Source organism: Mandrillus leucophaeus, unplaced genomic scaffold (genome assembly GCF_000951045.1).
Source record: "Mandrillus leucophaeus isolate KB7577 unplaced genomic scaffold, Mleu.le_1.0 Scaffold84, whole genome shotgun sequence".
Lineage (NCBI taxonomy): Eukaryota > Metazoa > Chordata > Mammalia > Primates > Cercopithecidae > Mandrillus > Mandrillus leucophaeus.
In genome coordinates this window covers 6,869,970-6,885,275 of record NW_012109141.1, presented here as the reverse complement: position 1 = coordinate 6,885,275, position 15,306 = coordinate 6,869,970, and positions in this window count along the sequence as shown.

Below are 15,306 nucleotides of genomic sequence, written 5' to 3'. Positions count from 1 at the left end.
ACTTTGTTGTAGCAGGAACCACTATCTCTATCTTCCAAGTATTAACATTCTAGAAAAGACAGTTTGGAACAGAGGCAGTCAATGTCTCTGTTTACCAGACACGTAGAAATGCAAGAACTCAACTGTTCCTTGTTCCCACCAAAATATCTCTCCCTAGTTTATACACTGCTTTGGATTCTGGTGAATTTTCCCATAAAAAACACCACTCTGTCAGTCACTCTGATTAACCTGCCAGAAACAGGCTAAACCCGGATATGTTCATTGTGTCTTAATATAAACCTATTAAGGTTATTATCAACACAATGCCAAGCGGCAGGATGAGGCTAACCAAGGGTACTGATTTTAACCATGACCTCCTGGGTCCTGGACCCAGACAGCTAAACAAATCTCTCTAACAACTGTAGTATACCTCAGAAAAATCAAATGGCTTTCTCAGCTTTCCAAATTGGCCTTTCTGTTTTGCCTGAGGATTTAACGCAGGCATAGCAGGATGTATTAGTCATAGCACAACTCCTCCATGTCCCAGAAGAAGTAGTCTAGGGAAATTCTATCCTCCATAACAACACTGGCCGGTGAGTTGAGGCTAGGGTGGTTTGCCTTTCAGAGATGATGTCATTACTACTGTAGATAGAACCAGGAACCTAACCCATACCGCCATTTCTAATTTGGTGATTCCCACTGTAGGGATAACTGTGCACAGGGCATGTTGTCCCTGTGTGTAACTCCCCACAGTAATCAAGAGGAGTGTCATGTTGAGGAGATCCCTGAAGTCATCTGAGAGCTACATGAATTTCTAGTGATGTTTGCATAAGCACTTAAAAGTCTCTTATTATCTTAATAAGGTGCAAGCTACTATTTTGGGGGGAGTGAGGCAAGTTAAAAATCTCAATTCTATACATAAAGTATTGTCTCAGATTCCTTGAAGGGTAATGTTTACAATTTTTTTGTGTGTGGGAGAGTGAGCGGTACGGACTATTCTTATAAGTGCACAAGTTGACACCACCTCTGACAGGGCCCTTCAGCTAGTTAGTAAGTCCCAGATCAGTTTCAGTAATTAAGTCTGTTTCTGGTTTTATAAGACATTTCCTGAAGGCAATTCATCATACCTGTACTGCTTGTCCCTACCACCAGCCAGGTAGCATTCACTGAACCACTGAGTCAGGGCCAATGCAATGGGGATGGAGAGACATCGGGAGGTTCCCCATCATGATCACGTAGTTCCTTTAGAGTATCCTGCCTCCTGGTTCTTTTCAGAATTTTTTTGGTTATATGAAAGCAAAATGTTCAGACTCTTCTCTTATTTGGTCATTTTAGAAGTGAAATGATTGTACAAGCTAACAAATATCACTTTAAAGAACCAAAATCATTTTCCCCCAATCTCTGCATGTTTTGTGTTTATATATGTATAAGCACAATTCTCTTGGTAAATTATTTTAATATATATATAGAATTGGACTCTCAAGAGAAGATGAAATCTGTTTGAGTTGTCTATATGTGTCCAAGTACAGATGATCCCCAACTTAAAATGCTTTGACCTATGATTTGATTTTTTGAATTAGCAATGGGGTGAAAGTGATCTGCAACCTGTACTCTCTTTGATTTACTATGCTAGGGTTTAATGTCCAATAAAACTAACATAAATTGAGAATATGGTAAGTCAAAAGATGTAACCCCATCGTAAGCTTTGTAGCATCTGTACAGAGTTTTGCAGATGATGGTGTTAAACCCAAATGTGGGAAGAGGTAGATTAAGATTATTGAGCTGAGTATGATATGCTAGCATCTACCACTGAACTCAAAGGCTTTATTGGAAAGAGAGGGGTTAATAAAAATAGATTCTAGGCATTTCTATTGGTTGAAAATGAAAACTCATCTAATATAATAGTTATTTCATTACAATTTTTATTGTCATTTTTTTTGTTCAGATAGCTTTCAGTCTTATGGACCTGGATTTACATTGTTATATAAAAGGTAGTTCTTAAAATGTTTATCTTTTTCTGAGTCTTGCAGTAAAATGCCATTCTAAAAGTATTGACATCTCTACAACATTTTTAAGTCATGTATTTAGATTGTTTATTTTTTCTTCTATTCTTTGTCTACTTTTTGAGAGAATCAATGTTTTTACTCCGTGTACTTATTAAATAAATTGTCTTTGTCTATGAAAGTGTAATTATTTGGAAATGAAAATTAAATTTAAAACATAAATGCGAAAATCCCATAATTGGTCAAGTTTATTGTTAACAGCACTTTTATATTATGGAGGAAAAAATATGTTTTCCATTTTATTTAAATCTTCTTTTCTTGTTTATGTCCTGGATTCTTCTTGTCACATAGCCATAATTAAAATAATTGATTTTGTGAAGGGATCCAGCAGTGCAATGCTTAACAGTCCATATCAAAAAGGTCAGACACCAATTACTGTAATTTTGCATAAAATGAAATAAAAAAAGCTGCCCCTTTCACTTCAAGTGAGAAACGTTGGGATAATCAGAATTCTCACAAGGCTTTTTCAATCAATACATGCTTCAGTAAATGATTGCAGCCCCAAAATTGAAAGAACATTCTATTCAAGCCTACGATTATGGTCACACAGAATCTAAGTCTTTTTAAAAGGACTGTTTTGTGCTTGAAAAGATTGATTTTGGTTGTCCATAATCCTCATGTTTTCTTTGACATGTATTTTGGATATTTCCGCAGTTCAGTTCTTTTTGTGAATGTTTGCACTCACTGGATTGACTTTTAACTGAGATGTCTGCAATTCTTTGCAAAAAGTATACTTTTCTCATTTAGACATTCTGGGCTTTAATGATTAAACAAAATTTGTAGCGGAATGTAATACTGCAACCTTGAGAGTACCATGAAAGTCAGTGTATGAAAAACACCATTCATGTTAAAACAGAGCATTGAGCCTGCATAAATTCAATTCCTTTTTTCCAGTAAAATATCATTTTATTTGAGAACCAACTACCCATAAGCTGGATTATAAAGTAAATATTTAAAGGGTGAATTTCTAGGTGAAGGCTGAGAAGTTTCAAGAAACACATACACATGACGAGGCAAGTATTGTCTGACAGCATTTTGTTGAGTGCTAAAGGCAAAAAAATTGCCCCTCTCTCCCACTTGCCCATTCTTGTTGAAAACTATAAAACATAAAGTTGGATTGGAATAAGGAGGTATAAAGAAGCCATCAAGTAAGAATAAATTTTCTAAATGTAGAACAACATGACTTATTGTGTTCACTCTGACACTTAAAAAAAATTCAATTTTTGAGGGGTCTTGGATATCATCTAGACCAATTTCTTTATTTTACAAGAAACATACATATAGTATAACTTTTTATTTTTTTCCTACAACAACTCACCAGTTAAGAACAGGCTTCCGTTGAAGGAGGAGGAACCCCACAGATCTGGAACAGTAAGCTACTTCCTGAGGAGGGTAGAGCTCTGTGGCATTCCCCACAAGCAAATCCAATGCTAGGGTCAAGATGCTGAAAGGAGAAATGAGTGCTGGAAGGGCAAATTAAAAAAAAGCAAAGAATTGCTTCACTTCCCAAATTCTACTAGACTTTAAATTCCACCTACCCTGGAAGCTCACAAACAAAAATGAGAACCCTAGGTCTAAAATGAATTCAACAAATTAAATTCTGATGCTGAATAAAATTGCCACATGCATTTCTGAGGAGCCTTGAAAGTACTCCTATAAAAGGTGGCAATAAATACATGTCCTTTTTCAAAGGCAGACCTTTATCCTCTGTTCTCTCATAACAATGTTAAATCACACACAAATGAATAGGGAATGAGCGAAATCACTCTTGGGAGGGGGAAGGGGGGCCCTGCAAGCTATTCCACTTGAGTTTAAAACAGTAAAATATAGCATTAAAAATATGTGCTATTTCACAATTAAAGAATGTCATTCCCCCCACCCCCCACACAGAAAAAATCACTTGCATTTTGAATGACCAGGTGTAAATTGATAGAGAATGGCATTTTATATAGGGAAAATATTTCATTTTGCTGGAATTATAGATTTGTGTGGAATCATTTCAGATGGGTCAAGGGGGGAAAAAAAAGTTACCCTACACAGAAATTCAGGTGCCTTCAGCGTGTGTTCCTTCTGGAGGCTCTGAGGGAGGATCATTTCCATACTTCCTCCTAGCTTCTGGTAGTTGCCTGCGATCCTTGGCACTGTCTGACTTGTAGTTGCCTCTCTCCAGTCTCTATCTCCATTGCCACATAGCTGTCTTCACTGTGTCTGTGTCCCTTTGTCTTCATGTTGTCTTCTTATGAGGACATCAGTTTTACTGGATTTAGGTTGGACCCTAATCCATATGATTTTATCTTAATGTAATTAAGTCTGCAAAGACTATTTCCAAATGTCACATTCACGAGAGGATACTATTTAATCCATTAGACTATAATAAACTTAAAAATATAAAAATCTCATGTGCCCTAGGTAATCTAGCCAGTTTAGTGGAATAGATCAGAACTAAATTTAGATCTGCTTGGTTCTATACATAGTTTTCAGGCTGCTTCACCTTGATAGTATACAGTTGTAAACATATTCTAAACTTTATAGAAGGCTCATTGCTATTAGAGCTCTTTATTTCTAATATCCAAATCCCAACTCAGACATACATATAAACCACCTTTAATTTTATGGTCAAATTTCTAATGTGGGTAGAAGGCATGAAAATAGCATGTTTGACATTTGTGAAGCACAGGAAGAGAATATAGAGTATCTACTTCGGCAGACTGTATCTGGGCTTGAAGTTTACAAGGGCATATTCTCCTTTTCTCTCTTTTTAAAATTGAATTGGATGCAACATGATTCAGAGGGTAATTCCACAGTGACACTTTACAGGAATGGTTCTCTAAGTCTGGTCTCTGAACCAAGAATATCAGTATCCCTTTTCGACCTTTGCTAGAAATGCAAGTTACCATGCCTACCAATCTATCTGTGTTTTAAAAAACGTTTCAGGTGTTTGTGATGGACACTGATGTTTGAGAACTACAGCTCAAAAAGGGATTTGCTTTTCTTTTACTCTTGTGCATTTGTTAAAAGAGCAAGATAAATCCATGGTGTCTCACCTGGCCCAATTATATACAACAGGGGAAGAGACCAGAAACACATTTGTTCTTTGAGCATAACCAACAGTATTAAAATTCCTATTTTTGCTTTTTCTCTTTTACATATACTCTTCCACACCCTTATGTTGTGGTGCTACTTTAGGGAGTGGTTGGTTTGTGAGATCACAGGAACCTTATGTATTCTATACCACACACATTAAATTTCACCTCATAGTACACATATTTGGGTACTAGACTTATCTCTTTTATGAATATAAACACTTTTAGGGCAGGAATATTATATTGTTATTCTTTTATCCTTCCATAATACCTAAAAATAATAAATTTGCCTTCCACATATTAGCTACTCGGGACATTATTTTAGAGAGAGAGAAGTGAATTAAATATATAACCTTAGCAAAAAATAATTTCGCAAAAGCAATTTTGTTTCCCATGTATTTAATCATATTGGCATTTTGCAGTATTTATCTGTACATTTCAAAGCTAATGCCTTTCATTGGAAACAAAATAAAATTATCTACTAAACACATTTCCATAGTCGGGGAAAAAACCTTTTAGAGCAACATGAATCAAAATGTCCTTTTGAATATAAAGTACAGTGACAGTAATAATTGAAGTTTCTAGAAGCAAGTAGCCATAATGAGCTCCTGCCATAGCTGTCACATACTCACTTATTAAGCACGGAGGAGCTGTTTGCTGCTATGGATAAAAAGAGCTAGACTCCTTGATCATTTGCTTAACTCCACTTTAGATAAAGTCTTTAGAAAATAAGCTTCCATTAAGGAGAATTTCTTAAAACCATTTAACCTGTCCTGCCTTCCATTTAATGCTTAAGATGTCAAATGAATGTGCTTCTTTAGGGTTCTCACTTGCTAATTTATCTCTGTCTTTCACAGAATGTGATGTTTCTCTTCAACCTCAGGAAAAAAAGGATATTGCATTCCTCTTCCATCTTATACTTTAAAATTATTCTTTCTGCTTCTCTACATTTATACATATATATATATATATTCTAGTTTCATTATAATTTTGTTGATCTTATTTCATACTTTGCAATTAGAAATTCTTTCAAAAGCTTGTTATTACCTTTGGATAGATCTTGACATATTTTGGAAATTATTTAGAATATTGTAGTAGTCTATTCTCACACTGCTAATAAAGACATACATGAGACTGGGTAATTTATAAAGAAAGAGATTTAATTGACTCACAGTTCCACGTGGCTGGGGTAGCCTCAGGAAACTTAATCATGGCAGAAGAGGAAGCAAACACATTCTTCCTCACATGGCAGCAGTAAGGAGAAGTAGAGAGTGAAGTGAGAGTAAAGCCCCTTATGAAACCATCAGATCTGGTGAGAATTCACTCACTGTCAGAAGAACAACATGGAGGTAACCACCACCATGATTCAATTACCTCCCACTGACTCCCTTCTACGACACGTGGGGATTGTGGAAACTACAATTCAAAATGAGATTTGGGTGGGAACACAGCCAAACAATATCAACTATTATATCCCAAAAGGTAGAATTTAGAATTTAGAATTTTATTGCATTTATCATTGATTACCAGACTAGAAAATACACACTCGCTAATATTTTACAAACTGAATAAATTAATTTCATGACAGGTAAATTTTAATTAGAAAACAGCTACCCAAGGGATAAAGTATTCTGGGACTCTTGTGTGTAGTAGGGGGGAGGAAAGCTCCATCTTGGAGCCTGAATGAGACAATACTAAACACAGGCTGTGGGCAGAGAAAGCTGCCCAGTAATCATACAGAGTGTCCCTAAATAGGTAGATATGGGTGAGGTTATGTCAATAATTTATTTTAAATTTAGTCAGCTTTTGGTTAATAATTTGAAAATTATGGCATTATGGAATTTAAAATTCTTGTAAAGCAATCATAGGCAACATCAGTATATGATAGAAACCACCACAACAAACCCATTTGCTGCTGTCTCTCTAAAGAGCAGGTTTTGTCCCTAAAAGCAGAATAAGCAATTTAGGATGACCAGTTATCTATAATTTACACTTATGTCAAGTTTTTTCACTTTTAGACGTCATCCAATTCTTCAGGTCATCAACTAAGTGTAATGTAATTTATCCATAGCTGAACTGGGGTATAATCACCTTAAAGAAGTAAAAATGACTTCTTAGCATAAGAAGATGCTTATCCTCTGACATGTCTACTAAGTATAGGTGCAGTCAGAGTTAAGAACGTCCAGATTCAAAGGATCTCATACATATAAATTAGTCCGTTCAACTGTCTTCGCTTTTGCTCAGTCCAGCCAAACAGATGATTTTCTTCACATTCCCTCTCACCTCATTTTCTGCTCTGCAAGTTACTCATTAGAGGAGCTCTTCCAGAGTCACAGTTTCTAAGGGATTGCACAGACAAGTGTCTGAAGCAATGATTTAACCACCGCTTTTCTTCATTTTCAGATGATTGGTTACTCCTTCATTTTCTTTTTTCCCCTGATCTTATCATACATTTTGTCAACTTTTCACTTAAAAAAAAGCATTGTGTTCCCACTCCATCCTTTATCTTGCCTCACAAAAATATTTTATTTTTGCCTTCTCTTTTCATCCGTATATGGGCCAAAGTTTACCAAATTAGGATTATGTATATGAAACATGCTAAGGATCTATCTGAATCGATCAAATTAAAGCATAGACTTTGGAAAGAAATTCTATTTACTAAAGACTCATTGCCATCAACTGATAAAGTCTTTCAGAATTAGCCTATTTTTTATTTGCCCCATTATAATCTAAATAACTTTGACCCTCCTTGAGCTACAATCTGTAATATTAAAATGTACTTGATTCTTAACATTATTAAATTATCCAAATTTTATTGTAACATAGTTTCCATTATTTTTCATTAAATGCATATTATTTTAAATTTAATACCAGTGGAAAATATTATGTTGACCTAATTTGGAAAGCATACCATTCTTTATTGCTCTCTTAAGAAAATAATCCCAGTTTAGACAAATGAGTTATAAATGGAATATAAGATCATTAGCAAATGACTACTACTGAGAAGTGTTTGCTGATTCAGAATTGCTACTTAGAAACTTGTTTATGCAAGAAGTATTTGTATTCTTAGTCATCAAAAGGATGGTTAGTACGCAGATTACAGAGTGTCTGACCCTAGAGTTTAGGATATATGAGAATTTGCACTCTAACAAGGTGCCATATGATGCTGATGCTAATGATCATGGGATCATAGTTTGAGAACCATTGGGGTAGCATGTGCATTCTTCCTAGACCTACATGAACCATAAAAGTAAGTGAATTGCATTTCTTTTGAAAACCCAAATATACTATAGTAGCATACTAGTCTTTAATTTGTTAAGATGTCACTGACAGAGGATAATTATATGTTTTATATTTATTATGTGAACTTTGTTTCAACGTATTGAAGAATTGTATTCAAGATTCAATGAACCCATAGCATGTTTTCATAGTAAAATTCAAATCTCCAACATTCCCAAATTGTTGGACTCATATACCTTTGTATTACTAAGGTGCTAAATATTTTTCTCTGGATTTGGGGGTTGTAACCTGTTATTGGAAGTCCTTTCTTAAAAAATAATTTTGGCTTTTACTTCTTAGTACAAATACTCTGTTGGGATTGAGAGAGCCGGGGAGACTTTTTTTGACTTAAGTAGAGAGTATATACGTTGATTATAACTTCATCATCTTAGTTAAAAAATGCTGGGTGGAAAAAGATTGTAGCGGATTTTAGCAGAATGCTTAATTACGGTAGTGATTTGGGAAGTCAAACTGTTTCCTTCTGCATGCAGGGGGCTGGACTCAATGAAAATCTTATCACGATGAAACCAATCACAGTAGTCAGTTAAAAATTAATTAATTAATAAATAAAATAAAAACTAAAGAAGAAACTGCAACCCCTCTACTCCTTTGTGCAGTGAACAAAGGAATAACTGAGGAATAGGGACATTTTTACACATTTTTTTAAATTCCTTCATTGGTTCCCAGTTCATTTCCTCGTATTCTGTCTGTCATTATGCTCTCTGCATATGCTCTTCCTTCTTCTTCACTCTTTACTATTTCCTTGTCTATTGAAGTGTTGTCTTCAGGACTCACCCTATGCCAACTTTCTCAGGGAAACATTTCTAACCTCTAGTAAAAGTGAATTCTCCTGTCTATGCTCCACAAATATGTAGGTATATTCTCCGTGTGTGTATGTGTGTTTGTATGTAGCACACCATATTATCTCCTTCACAACACTTGCACTCTGATGCTTTTTAACTACTTGTTTATCATCTCGTCTTTCTAGTTAAGTTACAAACTCATGAATACAGACTGCTTTGGTCAGTACTATATCCTTGAATTTAACAAAATAAATGTTATGTTGGTTATTATGTGCTGGATACAAAATAAGTATTAATTACATGTCTTGATGGGTTGAAATTTATTTTGATACTAAGTATGCAAGTATTTTAGATGTAAATATCTTAACTCCACTGTATAAAGGGGAATATTTCATCATAAAATAAATTAGATCAGCCAATCAGTTCATTTGGAAAAGGTTTGATAATGGTACTATGGAATGGCTCACTTAATACAGGCCTATATCCTAAGTTAACTAAGAATATATTTTACATCATAATGTTTTCAAGCCAAATTAATGTTTAATTACATGTTTTCAAGAAATAATTAATATGAGAACTGCAGCAAATACATTGTAGTAGGAATTTTTTTTTTTTAATCTTAAAGTGGTTGTATCATTTTTAGTAACTTTCTAAATGTGAAACTCATCATAATTCTGGATTAAGATGGTGGACTGGATGCATATTAATCAATTTAATTTTTGTTTCTTTCTGGGAACCCTAGTAAAAGTTATTTTGGTTTTCATTGTTTCTGTTTTAAGAAAAGAGATTATTAAGGCAAGGAAGAAAGAAAGAAATCAACAGCAGCAGATTTCTGGAAATAGAGTAGAAGATGAATAACTGGTCATTTACTTGGCTTAATACTAAATTACTTTTTAGTTGACTTTTTAGTTTGGTTGACTTTGTGGTTGTTTTGACATTAATGACTTTTTCATATAGCGAAAAAGTTTGGAAACTAGGACCAAATGTATTTAAATGGCAGAAAACTCAAAAGTCACAGGAACTGGTGGCAACTATCACTTCTGTAAAATGAAGGTAAAAAGGCATGACTTGAATATGGAGGAACAGGGGCACATTATTTGGCAGAGTTAGAGCTCTACATCTCCGGCCTTTTACCAACTTCTAGGGATTGCCTTCTGCCCTTGTTCTAAAGTTCAGAGAGAGAACTGGTAGAAAGAATCTCTGAACTGAGAGATTCTAACCATCATTAGAGGCGTGAGTATCCAGCCGAAAATGGTGAGATTAAGGACCATAATCCTTCACCCTGAGATGCCCACTCACCATTCTGTTCATGTTGCTTCCAGAATGCCAGTGGCATCATATAGAAGACACTAATATTGAAGGTTCTCAAAGAGGTGGCCCAGATTAGGTTTGAGATGTGTATCTGACCTTCAAATTGAAATGTAAAGTAGGAATTGGATATTATAGTCCGGGGAATCCAGAGAAGTGCAGGACCAAAATAACAATTTAGGAGTCACTTGTGTACAATACCTAGAAGAAGAAAATAATACAGAGTTCCCAGAAAATACGACCAGTTGGATACCGAGATTAAAAATATTACAAATGAAAATATCATCAATGACATAAAGCACTGCTGAAAGGTGAAGCAAATAAAGATTGAGGGCTGACTACAGGTTCTGAACATATGGAAGACACTGGTGACCTTAGGAGAGACACAAGAGATAATTTGGAAACAGTGGACAAAAATAATTTTGAGATGTTTTTCAGTAAAGGGAAGCAGAGCAATTTGATGATTGTTGGAAAAAGAAGTGGAGATTGAGGTTATGGTTATTACTTTTATTATTATTTAGGGAGGCCTGACAAGATGTTTGTTGGCTTAAGGGAAAGATATATTAAAGATGAGGAAGAGAGAAAAGATAATTGCTAAGAATTATCCTGGACTATGTGAGACAGAAACAGAATATATGAATGGGAGGTTGATTTTCACTAGATTTACTCACAATTTATTCAGTGTAATAGGAAAAATGTCAAATATAAGTGTATCAATATTGAGTGTAATTTTGGTACACTTATACATTTTTCCTAGTACTATTTCCATAAGTAATAGAAAAATGTCAAATCTAAGTGTATCAATTTGAGGGTAAGAGCTTGCGAGATCTTCAATTTTTCGATTTTTATGCGTTAGGACTATTTGGAAAAGATTTTGGTGGCTGGGACTGTAGTTGTTTTGACATTAATAGTGATGAGGTATAAGGTACAGGCTTCAAAGTGGCAGTTAAGGAGGACTGTTTCCTATTTCCTCAGTTTAATCTTCTCAGGTGAGTTTGAAGGTGCCAAATAACATAGATTCCAGGATTTGGAAAGACCACACAGGTGTACACTGAAGTAATGAAGGATTTAAAAGTTGTGTTGGAGAGAAACAGAGTGAGCACAGAGATAAGATTTCAAGGAATAAGGAGGAGTAAATCACGGTCAGTGCTACTGGCAACAAGAAAAGATTGACTCATGGTATGAAAGTCCAAGCTGAAGGCGGAGAGGGAAGGTTCTAGAAAAAGCAATGCAGAACAAAGAAGTCACATCCTTCACTTTCAAGCCTAGGTGTATGAGTAGTGAGGGAGGAAAGTACGGGTATCCCTGAGAAGCCTGCTGGAGAATCAGCATCCTCAGGGGACATTCGAGTTTCAATCAGAGCAAGAAGGCAGGGACCATTTAGAGAAACTGTTCACAATGAAATACTGTGTTTGTCTTCTCAGTAGTTGTTTATACTTACACATTGTAGAATAATTTCTTAACTTACGCTTATATTTAAAGAAGATTAAATGTCTGAATAATCTGAAGGAAAATAAAATTTTGAATTTTCAAGAGATACATTACAACTACGTGATATGGATATTTAAGAATACCTCGAAGGCAGAGGATTTGTTTCCATATAAAAACATATTACATACCTTATACTTCTCGTTTTTCATATATATGCAACATGCCTGCTACATCGCACACCCTGAACATTGTTATATGTATTTTTATCTGATTGTGTGGCAACATAGCTACTGTATTCAAGCACTGACTCATTGATTAGGAAATTTTATATTGTTAAGGAAGTTCATAGTCTCACATTCCTTAAAAGTAATTTAAAACAAGTCTACTTGAGGCATTTCTGAGTTGATTATTATAAGTTCAATAACTCCCTTTTCTATTATTCCTCATTATGTTTAAAATTTATTTTAAGGTGATTCAAGGTGGAAGAGCCTCCAGCTATATTTGAATGAGAGCAATAGTTACATACAGAAAAAGCTTTCTCCCACTCATATTGCCAGGTCTAAGCAACTGTTGCAGTCATCACACTATCGTTGCTTTTCATAATCCCTATGATGTGATCTTTAATAGCACTTTCATCAGGACTATGTGCACCACACAAAACAGAACACCCACATGCTATCACATGTGACTGTGTCTTTTAAAATACTAATCAGGCACAGAACAATCCTTGGCAATCTAAAACTCTTGGAGATGGACTTCGATGTCTGTGAAATAGCTAAACATTAATCTAAGACAGCATAGTACTCCTAGATATCAGCACACATTTGACAATAGAATCATAAACATGAGCACAACATATTTATCTTAAACTGTTGTGAAGTCTTGAAACTAATATTTCTTTTTAACTACCAGCATCTGGTTGTCAATTTAATAGGTGACTTTCTTTGTGGCTTTAGTTTTTACCTATAGAGCAGTATTTTACTATTATCGTTTAATGAAGAAGAATTGTTCTGCTCTAATCACTTTATAGATTAAAAATATAGACATTCTACATTGAAAAAAGAAATTAAATCAGCAATAAAAGTTGAGACAAGTATATTTCAAAAGATGGTCAATTGAATTTAAAATCGCAGTTACTGTCTCTAGTATATATGTTTCCAAAAGTTAATATATAAAATATATGTAAATATATCTATCAGTGAAATTTGCTCAGAAAGGAAAAATAAACTAGTGTATCTTTTTTAATGTCTTAGAGAAAATGCTTTGAAAAATATAGAAAATGAGAAATGATGTGTTAAAGAATAAGGATGATTCTTCGTTCCTACCAGGCTTCTAGTCTTCTTATGACCTATTTTTTGTTACTGACGAAAGTCTAAGCTTTTTCCTAAAGGGGGTGATTACACAGTCATCACTGGTCTCTGACTGTCCCAGAGCACTCTGCTGAGGTTACTTAAATTAACCTTTGCTGGAATAAGTTTGGTTAATACGCTACCTCCAGAGAACCTCTAGCAAATGTTAAGTGTTTTATTGAAGTTTGCCAGGAACATTATATCACATGCTAACATATTTCCCTGACTTATATGAATATTATTCAAACTTCAATTGTTTAATAAACAGAATCTTATTAAATATTCACAGAAGATTTAATAAACAGAATATTTGAAAAAATGCAATTTTTCATAACAGATGGAACCAGAAATATACCAATTTAATTAAGGGAAGAGACCATGACTAACATTAGTTCTCTTTCTTTTATCTAATAGCATCCCAGAGGCGCTTTAACCAAACCCTGGAGAGAGAAGAAATGAGGTTTGAAAACCACTAGACTACATATTTGGATTAGACAGCTATTGCTTAGAATAGGACAGACACTTTTCAAAGAGTGATGTGTGAATGAACTGTCTAGAGATATTAAAGGAATAAAAGTATATTGGTTTAGGGTATCGTTAGACAGCAGCCCTAAAGATGTGGATATATAGGTAGCCCTAATGAAATGCTCCCAGGATATTTGTAAAAAACATGCCTGCAGTTAAGGAGACCTGGAGAGCAGCCGGCTACACTTGTAGCTTGGTTTAAAACCAACCCTTTCTCCTCTTGCCCATTCTCACCACAACTTCACACAGGCAGGCCATTCTAAACGGAGCCCTGATCAAATCTGAAAAGTACCACTAAAGAGTGTTCAGCTATAAAAATATAATCGTCAAAAGATAAACCACATAATCTTGAGTTTCTAGTAAGACTGGATAAAACTGTTTTAACAAAGGGGAACACATTCAACAGAAAATGTGCAATATGAAAACGATTTGTATGTAGTGTGTATGGTTTTACATAAAAGCATTTGGTTGTGATAAATAATACATTTAAACTTTTTTTTCTTAAATTGGAATTTTTTTCTTGGCCTCCAAACATTTACAGTTGCATATCTAGATAGAAATACATGTAGTGTCAGTTTTTCTTGAGGTTCAGTTCAACCTAGCCTCAATGTGGACCTACTCAAAAATGTAATTATCAAATGAAGTCAGGAAACCATTGGATGTATTTAGTACTTGGTCTACATCTTCATAGTTACTCCTTTAGCATCAGCATGCTATTGTTTGACAACTGCACTGTATATGTCTATACAAGATGAGCCCTGGTGACTGAAGCAACCCTACTGGTAGTCCTCCCACTTAATGCAACTATTTCACAGGAGTTCCATATACATCTCTTCTATGAATGCACTAATCTTAATTCGATGGTGTGCAATGTACATTCTCTAAGATTACTTCTCCAATGTTAGCATTCAGACTAACCACCTGAGGGCTTGTGCATGCACAGAGATTTGGCTCCAGTCTCAAAGATTCATATTCAATAGGATGAGACAGGACCCAAGAATTTCTAACAATGTGCAGATAATGTTGCTGCTGCTGGCGCGTGGACCACATTCTGAGCAGCCGTTCGCTAGAGGAATCCTCTGGCATCCCTCATCTAGGACGATGCATGAAAGCAGGACAGGCTTTTGTGTAGTTTGTAAAAATATTTTATTTGGTTTCTTCTGTCTCCACCCCTGCAGTATATTACTTTGTCATCTTTGAACACCAAGAACTTAGCATCATCCTCTTGTATTTTGGATTTTGTTTCCTATTTCCTTAGTTTAATCTTCTCAGGTGAGTTTGAAAGACAAAAGCTCTTCACGTGTTAATGGATGAGGAGTTTTAAGAATCTTTAGAAATATTTTCCTGGGTTCTTGTTTCTTGATCAGGGGTAGGAAAAGTATATGTTAACACTGCTTAAGTTTTTTTTTTTTTGATAAGTCAAATTCTGGAAGTAGAAAATAGAGAACAAGAAGAGGAGTCAGACTAGGAAGTTAAAAAAAAAAAA